Source organism: Salmo salar, chromosome ssa11 (assembly GCF_905237065.1).
Source record: "Salmo salar chromosome ssa11, Ssal_v3.1, whole genome shotgun sequence".
NCBI classification, from domain to species: Eukaryota; Metazoa; Chordata; class Actinopteri; order Salmoniformes; family Salmonidae; genus Salmo; species Salmo salar.
Window position 1 is genome coordinate 103,315,863 of NC_059452.1, and position 19,999 is coordinate 103,335,861.

At 42.8% G+C, this 19,999-nt stretch overlaps 1 protein-coding gene across 1 annotated transcript in view; it reads right to left on the bottom strand.

Annotated features, from left to right (window-relative positions):
* The window catches only part of trpc4a (transient receptor potential cation channel, subfamily C, member 4a), a 110,792-nt gene that overhangs the window by 32,223 nt on the left and 58,570 nt on the right, over window positions 1-19,999 (bottom strand). The window lies entirely within an intron of this gene.

Sequence of the window (19,999 nt, forward strand, 5' to 3'; positions counted from 1 at the left end):
GATTTGACCAGAACCTATGCCTTGTGCGTTTTTGGATGCACCTTAGGACATGGTGCCATTAAAAAAGACAGCAAAATGGCCAGTTTTACCTAGTGTTGATTGTTCAAGGTAACATTTCTAGTGTTGAATCAGGTGTTAAATTAACTCTGTAAGTATTACATTAATCTAACTGCACTGTCCGACGGCACCCCACATCAAAATATTTTTCCACTGGCACAGGATTCATAAATTTACAAATAACGATTAAATATTCACGTACTTTTTGAAAATCTTACCCTGATTTGTCATCCAAAGGGTACCAGCTATAACATGTAGTGTCGTTTTGTTAGATAGAATCCTTCTTTATATATCCCAAAAAGTCAGTTTAGTTGGCGCCATTGATTTGAGTAATCCACTCGTTCAACAGGCAAAGAAAGGAATCCGAAAATCTACCCCTAAACTTTGTTTCAACAAGTCAAAATACATTTCTATTTACTCCGCAGATACTCTAAAATATAATCAAACTATAATATTTCTTACGGAAAGAAGTATGTTCAATAGGAAAGCGATTTTAGCAGGTGCGTTCTGTCTTCGTGGCGTGCGCATACGCGAATTTCCAAGACTGTGTCCCTCTACTAAAACGAATTGTTCTTCTTTGTTTTGGAAGTTACAAGCCTGAAACCTTGAACATAGACTGCTGACACCCTGTGGAAAATGCATCCTAGTATTCAGCATGCCTCCCATTATATTCTCATACATTAAATTAACCTCTATGGGCTAGGTGTGACACTTGCGTCCCACCTACTCAACAGCCAGTGTAATCCCGTGGTGCGATATTCAAATACCTCAAAAATGCAAAAACTTCAATTTTTTAAACATATGACTATTTTACACCATTTTAAAGACAAGACTCTCGTTAATCTAACCACACTGTCCGATTTCAAAAAGGCTTTACAACAAAAGCAAAACATTAGATTATGTCAGCAGAGTACCCAGCCAGGATTAATCAGACACCCATTTTTCAAGCTAGCATATAATGTCACATAAACCCAAACCACAGCTAAATGCAGCACTAACCTTTGATGATCTTCATCAGATGACAACCCTAGGACATTATGTTATACAATACATGCATGTTTTGTTCAATCAAGTTCATATTTATATCAAAAACCAGCTTTATACATTAGCATGTGACTAGCATTCCCACCGAACACTGCCGGTGAATTTACTAAATTACTCACGATAAACGTTCACAAAAAACATAACAATTATTTTAAGAATTATAGATACAGAACTCCTCTATGCACTCGATATGTCCGATTTTAAAATGGCTTTTCGGTGAAAGCACATTTTGCAATATTCTCAGTAGATAGCCCGGCATCACAGGGCTAGCTATTTAGACACCCAGCAAGTTTAGCACTCACCAAAGTCAGATTTACTATAAGAAAAATGTTATTACCTTTGCTGTTCTTCGTCAGAATGCACTCCCAGGACTTCTACTTCAATAACAAATGTTGGTTTGGTCCCAAATAATCCATTGTTATATCCAAATAGCGGCGTTTTGTTCGTGCGTTCAAGACACTATCAGAAAGGGTAAATAAGGGTGACTAGCATGGCGCATTTCGTGACAATAAATGTGTAAATATTCCATTACCGTACTTCGAAGCATGTCAACCGCTGTTTAAAATCAATTTTTATGCCATTTTTCTCGTAAAAAAGCGATAATATTCCGACCGGGAAATCGTTTTTTATTACAAAGAGAGTGAAAGTAAAAGCATGCTATCCCCTCATGCACGAGCCTCAGTCTAATGGCCCTCTGATAGAGCACTTGCCAAACGCGCTAATGTGTTTCAGCCTGGGGATGGAATTACATCTTTCAGCTTTTTCCCGCCTTCTGAGAGCCCATGGGAGCTGTAGGAAGTGTCACGTCATGCCAGAGATCCCCTGTATTTGTTAGAGATGATCAAGGAGGGCAAGAAATTGTCAGACAGGCCACTTCCTGTAAGGAATCTTCTCAGGTTTTGGCCTGCCAAATTAGTTCTGTTATACTCACAGACACCATTCAAACAGTTTTAGAAACTTTAGGGTGTTTTCTATCCAAAGCCAATAATTATATGCATATTCTAGTTACAGGGCAGGAGTAGTAACCAGATTAAATCGGGTACGTTTTTTTATCCGGCCGTGCAAATACTGCCCCCTAGCCCCAACAGGTTAACAAGAATTAACAGCAGTTACAGTACAGTAGACTAGAGGATGAATAATGATACCCTGATCTGTTTCACCTGTCTTTGTGCTTGTCTCCACCCACCCCCTCCAAGTGTTGCCCATCTTCCCCATTATCACCTGTGTATTTATACCTGTGATCTCTGTTTGTCTGTTGCCAGTTTGTTTTGTTTGTCAAGCCTAGCAGCATTTTTCACCTTGATCCTGTCTTCCTGTTTTTTAGTTGTTCCGGTTTTGACCATTTCAGCCTGCCCTGACCCTGCCTGCTGTTCTGTACCTTGTCACACCACCCTGGATTATGGACCTCTGTCTGCCCTGACTCCAAGACTGCCTGCTGTTCTGTACCTTTTCATCTCTGATCTAGATAACTGACCTCTGCCTGCCCTTGACCTGTCGTTTTGCCTGCCCCCTGTTCTAGTAATAAACTTTTGTTACTTCAACAGTGTCTGCATCTGGGTCTTCTCCTGAAACATAATTGATAGTAGTTACAGTAGAGGATGAATAATGACAGTAGTTACAGTAGAGGATGTGTAGTTACAGTAGAGGATGTGTAGTTACAGTAGAGGATGTATGATGACAGTTGTTACAGTAGAGGATATATAATGACAGTAGTTACAATAGAGGATGTATAATGATAGTTACAGTAGAGGATGTATAATGATAGTAAAAGGAAAGACTATCCACAAATTAACTTTTAACAAGGTATACCTGTTAATTGAAATGCATTCCAGGCGACTACCTCATGAAGCTGGTTGAGAGAATGCCAAGAGTGTGCAAAGCTGTCATCAAGGCAAAGGTTGGCTAATTTGAAGAAATCTCAAATATAAAATATGTGTAATAATGTGTTTAACACTTTTTTGGTTACTACATGATTCCATATGTGTTATTTCATATTTTCCATGTCTTCAATATTATACTACAATGTAGAAAATAATTGTAAAAAATAAAGAAAACCATTGAATGAGTAGGTGTGTCCAAACTTTTGACTTGTACTGTATATTTTCCAGAATCTGACACTTCTCGTTCTAATATTTATATATTACTTAATTCCTATCTTGTATTTTTGGGATTTACTTGTATTGTTTTGTATTGTTAGATATTACTGTACTGATGGAGCTATGAACATAAGCATTTCCCAATACCCGCGATAAGCTCTTCAAAATATGTGTATGCAACCAATACAATGTGATTTCATTTGATTACTACAGCTGCATAAAAGCACTACATTTAGGGGGAGAAGGAGGGAAAAGAAGAGAGGAGAGAGAAGAGGAGAAAGAAGGAAGTGGAAATCAACTTTTATTAACAAGGCTCACTGGCTATTGGCTAACGGCCTAGAGGTGACTGGCTATTGGCTAACGGCCTAGAGGTGACTGGCTATTGGCTAACGGCCTAGAGGTCACTGGCTATTGGCTAACATTCTAGAGGTGACTGGCTATTGGCTAACATTCTAGAGGTGACTGGCTATTGGCTAACGGCCTAGAGGTCACTGGCTATTGGCTAACGGCCTATAGGTGACTGGCTATCGGCTAACGGCCTATAGGTGACTGGCTATTGGCTAACGGCCTAGAGGTGACTGGCTATCGGCTAACGGCCTAGAGGTGACTGGCTATCGGCTAACGGCCTAGAGGTGACTGGCTATCGGCTAACGGCCTATAGGTGACTGGCTATCGGCTAACGGCCTATAGGTGACTGGCTATCGGCTAACGGCCTATAGGTGACTGGCTATCGGCTAACGGCCTAGAGGTGACTGGCTATCGGATAACGGCCTAGAGGTGACTGGCTATCGGCTAACGGCCTATAGGTGACTGGCTATCGGCTAACGGCCTATAGGTGACTGGCTATCGGCTAACGGCCTATAGGTGACTGGCTATTGGCTAACGGCCTATAGGTGACTGGCTATTGGCTAACGGCCTATAGGTGACTGGCTATCGGCTAACGGCCTATAGGTGACTGGCTATCGGCTAACGGCCTATAGGTGACTGGCTATTGGCTAACGGCCTATAGGTGACTGGCTATCGGCTAACGGCCTATAGGTGACTGGCTATCGGCTAACGGCCTATAGGTGACTGGCTATCGGCTAACGGCCTAGAGGTGACTGGCTATTGGCTAACGGCCTAGAGGTGACTGGCTATCGGCTAACGGCCTAGAGGTGACTGGCTATTGGCTAACGGCCTATAGGTGACTGGCTATTGGCTAACGGCCTATAGGTGACTGGCTATTGGCTAACGGCCTATAGGTGACTGGCTATTGGCTAACGGCCTATAGGTGACTGGCTATTGGCTAACGGCCTATAGGTGACTGGCTATCGTCTAACTGTCGATTTAGGGACAGATAGCACCGCATTTTGCTTTGTGCTTTTTCTTGTCTTTCCCAATTAGTATTTTAGTTTTGTTTCGACTCTTTTGTCATTTGTTTTGATCTGATGGATTGGATGCTCTCTTTCTCTCTCTCTCTCTCTCTCTCTCTCTCTCTCTCTCTCTCATTCTTCTCTCTTTCTCTGTTTAACTTTCATCTCTGTATCTGTCTGCCTCTTTCATCTCTGTATCTGTCTGCCTGTTTCATCTCTGTATCTGTCTGCCTGTTTCAGTCTGCCTGTTTCATCTCTGTATATGTCTACCTGTTTCATCTCTGTATCTGTCTGCTTGTTTCATCTCTGTATCTGTCTGCCTGTTTCATCTCTGTATCTGTCTACCTGTTTCATCTCTGTATCTGTCTGCCTGTTTCATCTCTGTATCTGTCTACCTGTTTCATCTCTGTATCTGTCTGCTTGTTTCATCTCTGTATCTGTCTGCCTGTTTCATCTCTGTATCTGTCTGCCTGTTTCATCTCTGTATCTGTCTGCCTGTTTCAGTCTGCCTGTTTCATCTCTGTATATGTCTACCTGTTTCATCTCTGTATCTGTCTGCCTGTTTCATCTCTGTATCTGTCTGCCTGTTTCATCTCTGTATCTGTCTGCCTGTTTCATCTCTGTATCTGTCTACCTGTTTCATCTCTGTATCTGTCTGCTTGTTTCATCTCTGTATCTGTCTGCCTGTTTCATCTCTGTATCTGTCTACCTGTTTCATCTCTGTATATGTCTACCTGTTTCATCTCTGTATCTGTCTGCCTGTTTCAACTCTGTATCTGTCTGCCTGTTTCATCTCTGTATCTGTCTGCCTGTTTCAACTCTGTATCTGTCTGCCTGTTTCATCTCTGTATCTGTCTGCTTGTTTCATCTCTGTATCTGTCTGCCTGTTTCATCTCTGTATCTGTCTACCTGTTTCAGCCTGTTTCATCTCTGTATCTGTCTGCCTGTTTCAACTCTGTATCTGTCTGCCTGTTTCATCTCTGTATCTGTCTGCCTGTTTCAACTCTGTATCTGTCTGCCTGTTTCATCTCTGTATCTGTCTGCCTGTTTCATCTCTGTATCTGTCTGCCTGTTTCAACTCTGTATCTGTCTACCTGTTTCATCTCTTTCTCTGTATCGGTCTACCTGTTTCATCTCTTTCTCTGTACTCTCCTTAACGTGCATACAACCTCTCCTTAACGTGCATACTCCCGCTCTTCTCCTTCTCTGACCTCGTCCTCCTCTATTTCTCTCTACCTAGTGCATCTGTCTTTGAAAAACCTCTCTCTCTTTGCGCTCTCTTCTCTCATCTATCGCTTCTCTCTTCACACTCTCTCTCTTTGCACTCTCTCTTCACTCTCTCTCTTTTTGCTCTCTCTGTCTTTTTGCACTCTGTCTCTCTCTTTTTGCTCTCTCTCTCTCTCTCTCTTCGCTCTCTCTCTCTCTGCTCTCTCTGTCTTTTTGCACTCTGTCTCTCTCTCTCTTCGCTCTCTCTCTCTTTTTGCTCTCTCTCTCTCTCTCTCTTCACTCTCTCTCTTTCTCTCTCCTCTCTGACACATACACATATGCACAAACTCAAAATAAATCCTACACATTCATCTCAGAGAACATTTTGTCTTCCATCCTCAGAAAACACCATTACGGTGCGCTACAATCTAATTCTCCATTTTACCCCTGTGGCCACTTTCCTCTTTTCTCTAAGGGGAGAGAGCTCCAAATCACAGCAGTCATATATTATCGTTGATTTACAGAGAATCAGTTGTATTAGGTTATGGAACATTGTGTGTGTGTGTGTGTGTGTGTGTGTGTGTGTGTGTGTGTGTGTGTGTGTGTGTGTGTGTGTGTGTGTGTGTGTGTGTGTGTGTGTGTGTGTGTGTGTGTGTGTGTGTGTGTGTATTGGGTTATAGAATATCATGTGGGGAGCAGTACGTGTTTTGTCTTGTTCAGTGAGCTCTGTTATGTACTCTGATGTGGAGACAGAAAACACATTCTCCACAGTCAGTCAGATGTCTGGATGAACGAAGGGGCCTGCAGATCAGATCTTCTGTAGTGATGTAAGTTATAGAGGCTCTTCATGATGCCTCAACTGAACAGATATAAACTATACCATGGTTTACAAGAGGATATGATTTTCATTCTCTTCATCATCATCATCATCATCCCCATCATCATCTTCGTCATCCTCACCATCATTATCACCATCATTATAATCCTCACCAACACCATCATCACCGTCACCATCAGCATCACCATCATCATCATCACCCTCATTATCATCATCACCCTTATTATCACCATCATCATTATCATCATCATCACCCTCATTATCACCATCATCATTATCATCATCATCACCCTCATTATCTCCATCAGCATCACCATCATCATCACCTTCGTTATCATCATACTCATCACCCTCATTATCACCATCATCAACACCACCCTCATTATCACCCTCAGTATCATCATCACCCTCATTATCATCATCACCAACATCAAACCACCCGCATTATCTCATCATCATTTACATCATCATCACCTTCATTCTCATCATCCTCATCACCCTCATTATCACCATCATCGTAATCACCATCAGCATCATTATCACCATCTTCATTATCATCACCCTCATCATCATCACCACCATCACCACCGCCATCATTATCTTCTATCGTGTTGGCCCCGGAGTCACAGACCACGGAACTGAACCCAGCAACACAGTTACCATGGGAACCCAGAGGAGAGGAGATGCCTATCAAAGTCAAGACCGGGGAAAGGTTGGACTGTGTACCAAATGCCACCCTATTCTACGTATATATAGGCCCTATGGGCACTGGTCGAAGGTAGTGCACTACATAGGCAATAGGATGCCATTTGGGACGTAACCCTGGTCATATCAACACCCTCTAATCCTAGAAGTGGGAGAGAGAGGGGGAGTAGAAGGGGAGGGAGAGGGAGATGGAGGAGAGAGAGAGGGGGAGGGAGAGAGAGGAGAGAGAGGGGGGGTAGAAGTGGAGGGAGATGGAAGAAGGAGAGGGAGGAGAGAGGGAGGGGAGGGAAAGGGAGGAGGGAGATGGAGGGGGAGGAGAGGGAGGAGAGAGGGGGAGGAGAGAGAGGGGGGGAGTAGAAGGGGAGGGAGAGGGAAGAAGGGGAGGGAGGAGAGAGGGAGTAGAGGTATGAGGGAGATGGAGGAGAGAGGGAGTAGAGGTATGAGGGAGATGGAGGAGAGAGCGGGGGAGGGATGAGGGAGAGGAAGGAGAAAGAAGGGGAGTAGAATGGGTAGGAGAGAGGTAGGATAAGGGACAAAGGAGGAAAAAATGAAGAGTGAGGGGAAATAGGAGAGATGAGGCAGAGAGGGAGAGAGGGAGGGATATCCGAAATATGATGGCACTGGGTAATAGCTTATTTCAGAGCGCATTGACCAACTACATTAATGTTTCACAGTGCATTCAGAGAAAACACACAATCCCAATTCAACTTTTGTCGGAAGGACGCGGTGAGGACATTTAAAAGAAGTCCAAAACTGCTGAGCAGCCCACTTTTAAAGAATTTGATGGAACAGACTGATTCCATTACATTTTCTGTCATTTCTCAACAAAATAGATTTCCATTGAGTTTATCACAGCTTTATAATTGACTTTCATCAGAGTTTACACTACAAGTAGGGCGGCAGGAAGACTAGTGGTTAGAGCATTGGGGCAGTAACTGAAAGGTTGCTTGACTGAATCCCCGAGCTGACAAGGTAAAAATTTGTCGTTCTGCCCCCTGAAAAAGGCAGTTAACCCACCGTTCCCTGGTAGGCCGTCAATGTAAGTAAGAATTTCTTCTTAACTGACTTGCCTAGATAAATAAAGGTCAAAAAAGAAGAATTAGTCAGAGTGTGGACCTTCTGTTCCCATCCTACAGGGGGCAATGTTGAGCCATGTTAAATTGATATTGATGGGATGTTCTTTCTGTGGCATGGTACCAAATACCCGTTATAGTGCACTACTTTTGATCAGGGCCAATAGGGCTTTGTTAACAAAAATAGGGCACTATTTAGGGAATAGGGTGCCATTTGGGACTAACAATTTGTCAGAGGTGGAGGAGGAGGAGAAGGACGTACAGTTCTTCAAATATTGAACAAAGGCAGAACTCTGCATGAGAAACTACAAAGTGAATCCTCACAAATCTCTTACAGGCACCCACCCACCCACACACCAATAGAGTTCCAGCCTTGGTGTCTCTGTTATAGAGAGAGATTTGCAAGATGTCTGACCTGTTGCCACAAGGACCAGTGATGCACAAACACCCAGATACAGTTAAAGTGGGAAGTTTACATACACTTAGGTTGGATTAAAACTTGTTTTTCAACCACTCCGCTGTAAGTCGACTAGGACATCTACTTTGTGCATGACACAAGTCATTTTTCCAACAATTGTTTACAGACAGATTATTTCACTTATAATTCACTGTATCAATCTTCCAGTAGGTCAGAAGTTTACATAAATGAAGTTGACTGTGCCTTTAATCAGCTTGGAAAATCTCAGAAAATGATGTCATGGCTTTAGAAGCTTCTGATAGGCTAATTGACATCATTTGAGTCAATTGGAGGTGTACCTGTGGATGTATTTCAAGGCCTACCTTCGAACTCAGTGCCTCTTTGCTTGACATCATAGGACAATCAAAAGAAATTAGCTAAGACTTCAGACCTCAAAAACAATTGTAGACCTCCACAAGTCTGGTTCTTCCTTGGGAGCAATTTCCAAATTCCTGAAGGTACCACATTCATCTGTACAAACAATAGTACGCAAGTATAAACACCATGGGACCACACAGCCATCATACCGCTCAGGAATGAGACGCGTTCTGTCTCCTAGAGATGAACGTACTTTTGTGCGAAACGTGTAAATCAATCCCAGAACAACAGAAAAGGACCTTGTGAAGATGCTGGAGGAAACAGGTACAAAAGTATCTATATCCACAGTAAAATGAGTCCTATATCGACATAACCTGAAAGGCCGCTCTTTAAGGAAGATCCCACTGCTCCAAAACCGCCATTAAAAAAGCCAGACTACGGTTTGCAACTGCACATGGGGACAAAGATCGTACTTTTTGGAGAAATGTCCTCTGGTCTGATGAAACAAAAATAGAACTGTTTGGCCATAATGACCATTGTTATGTTTGGACGAAAAAGGGGGAGGCCAACAAACCTGACTCAGTTACACCAGCTCTGTCAGGAGGAATGGGCCAAAATTCACCCAACTTATTGTGGGAAGCTTGTGGAAAGCTACCCGAAACGTTTGACCCAAGTTCATCAATTTAAAGGCAATGCTATCAAATACTAATTGAGTGAATGTAAACTTCTGACCCACTGGGAATGTGATGAAAGAAATATAATGCTGAAATAAATAATTCCCTCTACTATTATTCTGACATTTCACATTCTTAAAATAAAGTGGTGATCCTAACTGACCTAAGACAGAGAATTCTTACTAGGATTAAATGTCAGTAATTGTGAAAAAATGAGTTTAAATGTATTTGGCTAAGGTGTATGTAAACTTCCAACTTCAAATGTAGTTATTTTTCTTAAACTATTTGCACATTGTTACACCAATGTACATAGCCATAATATTACATTTGAAATGTCTTTATGCTTTCAAAAACTTGTGAGTGTAATTTTAACTGTTCAGAGAGAGTAGAGAGAGGGAGCGAGAGTACACTCAGTGAGCATAGCCTTGCTATTGAGAAAGACCACCGTAGGCAGACCTGGCTCTCAAGAGAAGACAGGCTATGTGCACACTTACCACAAAATGATGTGGAAACTGAGCTGCACTTCCTAACTTCCTGGCAAATGTATGACCATATTAGAGACACATATTTCTCTCAGATTACACAGATCCACAAAGAATTCGAAAACAAACCCAATTTTGACAAACTCCCAAATCTACTGGATGAAATACCACAGTGTGCCATCACAGCAGCAGGATTTGTGACCTGTTGCCACAAGAAAAGGGCAACCAGTGAAGAACAAACACCATTGTAAATACAACCCAGGTTTATGTTTATTTATTTTCCATTTTGTAGTTTAAGTATTTGCACATATTTACAACACTGTATATAGACATAATATGACATTTGAAATGTCTTTATTCTTTTGGAATATTTTACATTGCTTTGGCAATGTAAACATATGTTTCCCATGCCAACAATGCCCTTAAATTGAATTGAGAGAGAGTGGGAGAGAAAGAGAGCAAGAAAGAGAGGGAGATAGAGAGAAGAAGTAGAGAGAGAGATGGGGGAGCAGAGACAGAGAGAGAGAGAGAGAGAGAGAGAGAGAGAGAGAGAGAGAGAGAGAGAGAGAGAGAGGGGAGGGGACAGAAAGAGGGGAGAGAGAGGGAGAAGAGCAGGAGAGGGGGGAGGGAGAGAGAGAGAGAGGGGGGGAGAGAAGGGAGGGGACAGAGAGAGGGAGAGGGAGAGAGGGGAGGGGACAGAGAGAGAGAGAGTGAGAGAGAGAGAGGAGGGGCAGGGGGAAGAGAGAAAGATAGAGCGATAGAGAAAGAGAGAGAGGGGAGGGGACAGAGAGAGAGAGAAACACTAATAAATAAAGTTGTGTTATTAAAGGGTATAAATGCTTGTCATCGTAGATGTATAATTAAAGGGATATAAATGCTTGTCATTGTAGTTGTATTATTAAAGGTATAAATGCTTGTCATTGTAGTTGTATTATTAAAGGGATATAAATGCTTGTCACTGTAGTTGTAAGGTATAAAGTACATCCTTTGACATTTAGTTACAGGTACATTACAGGTACATACATTTACCCCAATTCATGCCTCAAATAGTACTTTTCTTACATATAGTGCACATGTACAAAAGTGTGCCTTAGCCTCTCTAGGGTAGGTGGCACCAAATCGTCCCACCTACGCAACAGCCAGTCTAATCCCGTGGCGCGATATTCAAATACCTTAGAAATGCTATTACTTCAATTTCTCAAACATATGACTATTTTACAGCATTTTAAAGACAAGACTCTGCTTTATCTAACCACACTGTCCGATTTCAAAAAGGCTTTACAACGAAAGCAAAACATTAGATTATGTCAGCAGAGTACCCAGCCAGAAATAATCAGACACCCATTTTTCAAGCTAGCATATAATGTCACATAAACCCAAACCACAGCTAAATGTAGCACTAACCTTTGATGATCTTCATCAGATGACAACCCTAGGACATTATGTTATCCAATACATGCATGTTTTGTTCAATCAAGTTCATATTTATATCAAAAAACAGCTTTTTACATTAGCATGTGACGTTCAGAACTAGCATACCTAAGACACTTCCGGGGAATTTACTAACAATTTACTAAATTACTCACGATAAACGTTCACAAAAAGCATAACAATTATTTTAAGAATTATAGATACAGAACTCCTCTATGCACTCGATATGTCCGATTTTAAAATAGCTTTTTGGTGAAAGCACATTTTGCAATATTCTAAGTACATAGCCCAGCCATCACGGGCTAGCTATTTTGACACCCAGCAAGTTTAGCCTTCACCAAAATCAGATTTACTATAACAAAAATGTTATTACCTTTGCTGTTCTTCGTCAGAATGCACTCCCAGGACTTCTACTTCAATAACAAATGTTGGTTTGGTCCCAAATAATCCATCGTTATATCCAAACAGCGGCGTTTTGTTCGTGCGTTCAAGACACTATCCGAAATGGTAAATCAGGGTTACGAGCATGGCGCATTTCGTGACAAAAAAATTCTAAATATCCCATTACCATACTTCGAAGCATGTCAACCGCTGTTTAAAATCAATTTTTATGCAATTTATCTCGTAAAAAAGCGATAATATTCCGACCGGGAATCTGCGTTTCGGTAAATAGAGGAAAAAAAAGAAAGACGGGGGCGGCCAGTGCACGCGCCTAAGCCCACTGTCCCCTGATCGGCCACTTGACAAAGGCGATAATGTGTTTCAGCCTGGGGCTGGAATGACGACATTCAGCTTTTTCCCGGGCTTTGAGAGCCTATGGGAGCCGTGGGAAGTGTCACGTTACCGCCGAGATCCTTTGTTTTGGAAAGAGATGTCAAAGAAAGCCAATAAATGGTCAGACAGGCCACTTCCTGTAAAGGAATCTCTCAGGTTTTTGCCTGCCATATGAGTTCTGTTATACTCACAGACACCATTCAAACAGTTTTAGAAACTTTAGGGTGTTTTCTATCCATATCTAATAAGTATATGCATATTCTAGTTACTGGGTAGGAGTAGTAACCAGATTAAATCGGGTACGTTTTTTATCCGGCCATGTAAATACTGCCCCCTAGCCCTAAGAGGTTAAAAAGGTCCCAAACAGTCATTCTGATTCTAACTAAAACATTACTAATAAAGTATTTTTCCCATTAGAAATGCTCACACTTTGAGAAAATGCACTTTTTCTCTCGTGTCAAACTGCCAGGAAGTCTGAAAAGACAGACTGAGTGGGTGGGTAGTTAGTAGGCCGAGTGGGCGGAGAGCTAGTAGGCTGAGTGGGCGGGGAGCTAGTAGACTGAGTGGGCGGAGAGCTAGTAGGCTGAGTGGGCGGGGAGCTAGTAGGCTGAGTGGGCGGGGAGCTAGTAGGCTGAGTGGGCGGGGAGCTAGTAGACTGAGTGGGCGGGGAGCTAGTAGGCTGAGTGGGCGGGGAGCTAGTAGACTGAGTGGGCGGAGAGCTAGTAGGCTGAGTGGGCGGGGAGCTAGTAGACTGAGTGGGCGGGGAGCTAGTAGGCTGAGTGGGCGGGGAGCTAGTAGGCTGAGTGGGCGGGGAGCTAGTAAGCTGAGTGGGCGGGGAGCTAGTAAGCTGAGTGAGCGGGGAGCTCACCTTGACTGGCAGCAGAGTATGTGATCGGAGTGGAGAGTGCCCAATTCTCCACTGCTGGCCTGCTCTCCAGACACCGTCACATGAGCCTGAAGCAGACGGTCCAAACTCAAAAATTAAAAGCTGTCATCAAGGCAAAGGGTGGCTATTTGAAGAATCTCAAATCTAAAATATATTTTAATTTGTTTAACACTTTATTGGTTACTACATGATTCCATATGTGTTTATTTCATAGTTTTGATGTCTTCACTGTTATTCTACATTGTAGAAAATAGTAAAAAATAAAGAAAAACCCTTGAATGAGTAGGTGTTCTAAAACTTTTGACCGTCACATTCCGCATGCACAATTTATAGACTATAATGACTTATTACAACGACATGTTGTTTAATAAATGTTGAGCGCTTAATGTCCCTGACTCTCTATTAACCTAGTGTGTCGCAATATATTCATTTCTTCGTAGGCTATAGCTGAAATGGCATGGCGTCTGATGGTATTCCAGGGCGCGGTTTCAGAGCAGAAATATCAGAAAAACTGGCAGGTCACTGGCAGAAAAACTGGCAGAAAAACTCACAGTCATTTTCAACCTCTACTTGTCCCATTCTGTAATCCCCCACATTTTAAGATGAACACCATTCCATCATTCCTGTTCCTAAGAACTTTAAGGCCTCATGCCACAATGACTACCACCCTGTAGAACTCACTTCTGTATTCATGAAGTGCTTTGACAGGCTGTTTATGGCACAGATTATCTCCACCATTAGACACTCTAGACCCACTCCAATTTGCATACCGCCCCAACAGATCCATAGATGGCGCAATCTCAATTGCTCTCCACACTGCACTCACCCACCTAGATAAGAGGAATACCTATGTGAGCATGATGTTCATTGACTACAGCTCAGCGTTCAACACCATTGTCCCCTCCAAGCTTAGGACTCTGGGTCTGAACACCTCCGTCTGCAGCTGGATCTTGGACTTCCTGACGGGCCGACCCCCAGGTGGTAAGGGTAGGCAACATCACCTCCGCCACGCTGACCCTCAACGAAGGGGCCTCACAGGGGTGTGTGCTTAGTTCCCTCCTGTATTCCTTGTTCACCCAAGGCTGCGTGGCCGTGCACGACTCCAACACCATCATCATGACGGTGGTAGGCCTGATCAGTGGCGACGATGAGTCAGCCTACAAGGAGGAGATCAGTGACCTGGCAGTGTGGTGCCAGAACAACCTCTCCCTCAACGTCAGTAAGATGAAAGACCTGATCGTGGACTATAGGAAATGGAGGGGTGAGGACTCCCCCATCCACATCGACGGGGCTGCAGTGGACAAGGTCGAGAGCTTCAAGTTCTTCGGGATCCAAATCACTAAAGACTCAAAATGGTCCAAACACACACTCACAGTCGTGAAGAGGGCGCAACACCTCCTCTTCCCCCTCAGGAGGTTGAAAATGTTTGCCATGGGCTCTCAAATCCTCAAAATGTTATACAGCTGTACCAGTGAGAGCATCTTGACTGGCTTCATCACCGCCTGGTATGGCAATAGCACCGCCCTCGATCGCATGGCGCTAGAGAGGGTGGTACATAAAGCCCAGTACATCACTGGGGCCGAGCTCCCTACCATCCAGGACCTCTATATCAGGCGGTGTTGTAGGAAGGCCCTGAAAATCATTAAAGACTCCAACCAAGCTAGCCATAAACTATTCTCTCTGCTTCCGCACAACAACCGGTACCGGTGCATCAAGTATGACACCAACGACCTTTTATTTTTGTACTGTCTCTATGCACACTCACAGGGCCCAACACACTCACAGGGCCCTACACACTCACAGGGCCCAACACACTCACAGGGCCCTACACACTCACAGGGCCCTACACACTCACAGGGCCCTACACACTCACAGGGCCCAACACACTCACAGGGCCCTACACACTCACAGGGCCCTACACACTCACAGGGCCCAACACACTCACAGGGCCCTACACACTCACAGGGCCCTACACACTCACAGGGCCCTACACACTCACAGGGCCCTACACACTCACAGGGCCCTACACACTCACAGGGCCCAACACACTCACAGGGCCCTACACACTCACAGGGCTCTACACACTGACAGGGCCCTACACACACACATTCACAGGGCACTACACACTCACACTATCTCATCATAGAATATACTGACTCTACACACACAACAACTCACATACAAGCTGCTGACCTTTATATAGCTGCTGACACTGTATATAGCTGATTACCCTGTACATAGCTGCTGACCCTGTACATACAGTTAAAGTCAGAGGTTTACATACACATTAGCCAAATATATTAAACTCCGTTTTTCAAAATTACTGACATTTAATCCTAGTAAAAATTCCCTGTTTTAGGTCAGTTAGGATCACCACTTTATTTTCAGAATGTGAAATGTCAGAATAATAGTAGAGAGAATGATTTATTTCAGCTTTTATTTCTTTCATCACATTCCCAGTGGGTCAGACGTTTACATACACTCAAAAAGTATTTGGTAGCATTGCCTTTAAATTGTTTAACTTGGGTCAAACGTTTTGGGTAGCCTTCCACAAGCTTCCCACAATAAGTTGGGTGCATTTTGGCCCATTCCCCCTGACAGAGCTGGTGTAACTGAGTCCGGCTTGTAGGCCTCCTTGCTCGCACACACTTTTTCAGTTCTGCCCACAAATGTTCTATACGATTAAGGTCAGGGCTTTGTGATGGCCTCTCCAATACCTTGACTTTGTTGTCCTTAAGCCATTTTGCCACAACTTTGGAAGTATGCTTGGGGTCATTGTCCATTTGGAAGACCCATTTGCGACCAAGCTTTAACTTCCTGACTGATGTCTTGAGATGTTGCTTCAATTTATCCACGTAATTTTCCTCCCTCATGATGCCATCTATGATGCCATCTATGATTCCTCATGATGCCATGATGCCATCTATTCCCTCCTGCAACAAAGCACCCCCACAACATGATGCAGCCACCGTGCTTCACGGTTGGGATGGTGTTCTTCGGGTTGCAAGCATCCCCCTTTTTCCTCCAAACAAATCGATGGTCATTATTGCCAAACAGTTCTACTTTTGTTTCATCAGACCAGAGGACATTTCTCCAAAAAGTACAATCTTTCTCCCATGTGCAGTTGCAAACCGTAGTCTAGCTTTTTTATGGCGGTTTTGGAGCAGTGGCTTCTTCCTTGCTGAGCGGCCTTTCAGGTTATGTCGATATATGACTCATTTCACTGTGGATATAGATACTTTTGTACCTTTTTCCTCCAGCATCTTCACAAGGTCCTTTGCTGTTGTTCTGGGATTGATTTGCACTGTTCGCACCAAAGTACGTTCTTCTCTAGGAGACAAAACGCGTCTCATTCCTGAGCGGTATGACAGCTGCGTGGTCCCATGGTGTTTATACTTGCGTACTATTGTTTGTACAGATGAATGTGGTACCTTCAAGTATTTGGAAATTGCTGCCAAGGATGAACCAGACTTGGCTGATTTCTTTTGATTTTCCCATAATGTCAAGCAAAGAGGCACTGAGTTTGAAGGTAGGCCTTGAAATACATCCGCAGGTACACCTCTAATTGACTCAAATTATGTCAATTAGCCTATCAGAAGCTTCTAATGCCATGGCATAATTTTCTGGAATTTTCCAAGCTGTTTAAAGGCACAGGCAACTTAGGGCATGTAAACTTCTGACCCATAGGAATTGTGATACAGTGAATTATAAGTGAAATAATCTGTCTGTAAACAATTGTTGGAAAAAATACTTGTGTCATGCACAAAGTAGATGTCCTAACCGACTTGCCAAAACTACAGTTTGTTAACAAGAAATATGTGGAGTGGTTGAAAAACGAGTTTTAATGACTCCAACCTAAGTCTATGTAAACTTCTGACTTCAGCTGTAGCTGCTGCTACTGTTTATCTTATATCCTGTTGCACCTATACATACAGTGGCAAGAAAAAGTATGTGAACCCTTTGGAATTACCTGGATTTCTGCATAAATTAGTCATCACATTTGATCTGATCTTCATCTAAGTCACAACAACAGACAAACATGTGCAACGTGTGCTTAAACTAATAACACACAAGCTATTGTATTTTTCTTGTCGATATTGAATACATGATTTAAACATTCATAGTGTAGGTTGGAAAAAGCATGTGAAACCCCTAGGGTAATGACTTCTCCAAAAAGCTAATTAGAGTCAGGAGTCAGCTAACCTGGAGTCCAATCAATGAGACGAGATTGGAGATGTTGGTTAGAGCTGCCTTGCCCTTTAAAAAAATTCACAAAAATTTGAGTTTGCTACTCACAAGAAGCGTTGCCTGATCTGAACCATGCCTCGAACAAAAGAGATCCCAGAAGACCTTAGATTATGAATTATTGACTTGTTACAAAGGTATCTCTAAAAGCCTTGTTGTTCGTCAGTCCATTGTAAGACAAATTGTCTGTAAATGGAGAAATTTCAGCACTGTTGCTACTCTCCCTAGGAGTGGCCGTCCTGCAAAGATGAGCACAGCGCAGAATGCACAATGAAGTTAAGAAGAATCCTAGAGTGTCAGCTAAATACTTACAGAAATCTCTGGAACAAGCTAACATCTCTGTTGACGAGTCTACGATACGTAAAACACTAAACAAGAATGGTCTTCATGTGAGGACACCAAGGAAGAAGCCACTACTGTCCAAAAAAAACGTTGTTGCACATCTGAAGTTTGCAAAAGAGCACCTGGATGTTCCACAGCGCTACTGGCAAAATATTCTGTGGACAGATGAAACTACAGTTGAGTTGTTTTGAAGGAACACACAATACTATGTGTGGAGAAAAAGGTACACCACATCAAAACCTCATCCCAACTCTAAAGTATGGTGGTGGGAGCATCATGGTTTGGGGCTGCTTTGCTGTCTCAGGGCCTGGACAGCTTGCTATCATCGACGGAAAATGAATTCCCAAGTTTATCAAGACATTTTCGCAGGAGAATGTTAGGCTATCTGTCCGCCAATTGAAGCTTAACAGAAGTTGGTTGATGCAACAGGACAACAACCCAAAACACAGAAGTAAATCAACAACAGAATGGCTTCAACAGAAGAAAATACGCCTTCTGGAGTGGCCCAGTCCTGACCTCAGCCCGATTGAGATGCTGTGGCATGACCTCAAGAGAGCAGTTCACACCAGACATCTCAAGAATATTGCTGAACTGAACTAGTTTTGTAAAGAGGAATGGTCCAAAATTCCTCCTGACCGTTGTGCAGGTCTGATCCGCAACCATAGAAAACATTTGGTTGAGTTTATAGCTGCCAAAGGAGGGTTAACCAGTTATTAAATCCAAGGGTTCACATACTTTTTCCACCCTGCACTGTACACGGTGTGTTCAATAAAGACATGGAAACATATAATTGTTTCTTTATTGTTGTGACCTAGATGAAGATCAGATCAAATTTTATGACCAATTTATGCAAAAATCCAGGTATTTCCAAAGGGTTCACCTACTTTTCTTGCCACTGTATCTACCTCCATCACTCCAGTATCCCTGCACATTGTAAATATGGTACTGGAACTGACCCTGTGTATATAGTATGCTTAATTACTTTCTTCACATTTCTTCTTATTTGTCGTGTGTTTTCTTTCTAGCATTTCATTGTCATTGATTATTGCGATGCTGGATATTGAGTTTGCAAGACAAGCAATTCCCTGCACTTGTGCATGTGATATAATTTTTTTTAAATATACATCTCTGTTGATATCATGTACATTGTGGAGCCTCTGTCTGTCTGTCTGTCTGTCTGTCTGTCTGTCTGTCTGTCTGTCTGTCTGTCTGTCTGTCTGTCTGTCTGTCTGTCTGTCTGTCTGTCTGTCTGTCTGTCTGTCTGTCTGTCTGTCTGTCTGTCTGTCTGTCTTTGTATAAATTGCCAAAGTGCCGCACATAGTGGCTTGCTTGTTGGCGTGCTGGCAGCATATAGCAGCAATTTGGTTGTCCATCAAGAATTCAGCATAGCAACTTTTTATGAAGGTCTGGTTATTAAATGGGTCAATAGTTTCATCTACTCTCTGATTCATGACTTTATTCAAAGGTAAATGGTAATACGCTCCAAACCGCTCGGGTGACAAACAAACGTTGTTGACCTCCAATCAAACGTATATTCAAGTAGAGTAAATACATATTGAAAATGTAAAAACAAACGGATGTATTATTAGCTAGCTACAGTGCAGACTAACTCAAATGAGCTGCTAACGTAGCTAGCTAGCTACAGTATCTAGCCAACTTTACATATTTTATAGCTAGCTAGCTAAGTGAATTTAGATATCACCAGCTACCTTAATTCATATTAGCGTGCTATCTAGATGTATTTATCAAAAGGCTCCTTAACAGCTTCTACCCCCAAGCCATAAGACTGCTGAACAGAGAGCGAGAGAGAGACAGAGAGAGAGAGACACAGAGAAAGAGAGAGAGAGACTGACACAGAACCACAGATAGACAGATAGCGAAAAGGGAGTGAAATTATTATTTCATGAGACTATATCGTCCATCTTGTCTGCCTCCCCACCATGTCAACAGTGCTCTCTGTGTGTGTGTCCTTACATGGCTGGAAAACTCCACTTCTGTTAGTCTGTCTGACCTCGCTGT